Source organism: Triticum aestivum, chromosome 6D (genome assembly GCF_018294505.1).
Source record: "Triticum aestivum cultivar Chinese Spring chromosome 6D, IWGSC CS RefSeq v2.1, whole genome shotgun sequence".
Classification (NCBI taxonomy): Eukaryota; Viridiplantae; Streptophyta; class Magnoliopsida; order Poales; family Poaceae; genus Triticum; species Triticum aestivum.
Genome location: NC_057811.1, coordinates 117,976,692 through 117,979,305, shown reverse-complemented (window position 1 = coordinate 117,979,305; position 2,614 = coordinate 117,976,692).

Genomic DNA, 2,614 nt, shown 5'->3' with positions numbered 1-2,614 from the left:
TGACGTTCGGAATCAGTTTTTGCACAGTGTTAACTAAAACATGGATATCTGACTCATACGGAGTCCGTTTTGGCTCCACAAGTAGTCAAAACGTTTGTGACGACCAGATGCTTGAAAAAGGACTTTGTTCAGAAACTTGTATAGAAACTTTCTTAACGAGCACTCGACAAACGCATTTCGAGAACATACACAAAGTCCCAGCTATGGACCTAGTGCATCATCATAACTGAGGTCTCTAGCATTTCCCTACAAGTAATTGGATCTCATATGGAGATGTTTAGTGAAGTAGAATGGAAAAAATCAAGTGCAACTACACAAGAACTAGTCTGTAACTCTCGTTCGGAATCAGTTTTTGCGCAGTGTTAACTGAGACATGGATATCTAACTCATACGGAGTCCGTATTGGCTCCACAAGTAGGCAAAACATTTGTGACGACCAGATGCTTCAAAGTATTCTTTTATAGGGAACTTTTGGAGAACTTTTCTTAAGGAGTTCATTCAGAAACTTGTATAGAAAACTTTCTTAATGAGCACTTGACAAACGCATTTCAAGAACATACACAAAGTCCCAGCTATGGACGTAGTGCATCATCATAACTGAGGTCTCTTGCATTTCCCTACAAGTAATTGGATCTCATATGGAGATGTTTAGTGAAGTAGAATGGAAAAAATCGAATGCAACTACACAAGAACTAGTCTGTAACTGTCGTTCGGAAACAGTTTTGCGCATTGTTAACTGAAACATGGATATCTGACTCATACGGAGTCCGTTTTGGCTCCACAAGTAGTCACAATGTTTGTGATGACCAGATGCTACAAAAGATTCTTTCATGGGGAACTTTTGGAGAACTTTTCTTTAGGAGTTCGTTCAGAAACTTGTATAGGAACTTTCTTAATGAGCACTCGACAAACGCATTTCGAGAACATACACAAAGTCCCAGCTATGGACCTAGTGCATCATCATAACCGAGGCCTCTTGCATTTCCCTACAAGTAATTGGATCTCATATGCAGATGTTTAGTGAAGTAGAATGGAAAAATCGAGTGCAACTACACAAGAACTAGTCTGTAATTGACGTTCGGAATCAGTTTTTGCGCAGTGTTAACTAAAACAAGGATATCTGACTCATACGGAGTCCGTTTTGGCTCCACAAGTAGGCAAAACGTTTGTGACGACCAGATGCTTCAAAGGATTCTTTCATAGGGAACTTTTGGAGAACTTTTCTTAAGGAGTTCGTTCAGAAACTTGTATAGAAACGTTCTTAATGAGCACTCGACAAACGCATGTCGAGAACATACACAAAGTCCCAGCTATGGACCTAGTGCATCATCATAACCGAGGTCTCTTGCATTTCCGTAGAAGTAATTGGGTCTCATATGGAGATTTTTAGTGAAGTAGAATGAAAAAATTGAGTGCAACTACACAACAACTAGTCTGTAACTGTCGTTCGGAATCAGTTTTGCGCAGTGTTAACTGAAACGTGGATATCTGACTCATATGGAGTCCGTTTTGGCTCCACAAGTAGGCAAAACATTTTTGATGACGAGATGCTTCAAAATATTCTTCGATAGGGAACTTTTGGAGAACTTTTCTTAAGGAGTTCGTTCAGAAACATGTATAGAAACTTTCTTAATAAGCACTCGACAAACGCATTTCGAGAACATACACAAAGTCCCAGCTACGGACCTAGTGCATCATCATAACCAAGGTCTCTTGCATTTCCCTACAACTAATTGGATCTCATATGGAGATGTTTAGTGAAGTAGAATGGAAAAATGTCGAGTGCAACTACACATGAACTAGTCTGCAACTGTCGTTCGGAATCAGTTTTGCGCAGTGTTAACTGAAACATGGATATCTGACTCATACGGAGTCCGTTTTGGCTCCACAAGTAGTCAAAACGTTTGTGAGGACCAGATGCTTCAACGGATTCTTACATAGGGAACTTTTGGAGAACTTTTCTTAAGGAGTTCGTTCAAAAACTCGTATAGAAACTTTCTTAATGAGCACTCGACAAACGCATTTCGAGAACATACACAAAGTCCCAGCTATGGACCTACTGCATCATCATAACCGAGGTCTCTTGCATTTCCCTACAAGTAATTGGATCTCATATGGAGATGTTTAGTGAAGTAGAATGAAAAAATTGAGTGCAACTACACAACAACTAGTCTGTAACTGTCGTTCGGAATCAGTTTTTGCGCAGTGTTAACTGAAACATGGATATCTAACTCATACGGAGTCCGTTTTGGCTCCACAAGTAGGAAAAACATTTGTGACGACCAGATGCTTCAAAGTATTCTTTTATAGGGAACTTTTGGAGAACTTTTCTTAAGGAGTTCATTCAGAAACTTGTATAGAAAACTTTCTTAATGAGCACTTGACAAACGCATTTCGAGAACATACACAAAGTCCCAGCTATGGACCTAGTGCATCATCATAACTGAGGTCTCTTGCATTTCCCTACAAGTAATTGGATCTCATATGGAGATGTTTAGTGAAGTAGAATGGAAAAAATCGAATGCAACTACACAAGAACTAGTCTGTAACTGTCGTTCGGAAACAGTTTTGCGCAGTGTTAACTGAAACATAGATATCTGACTCATACGGAGTC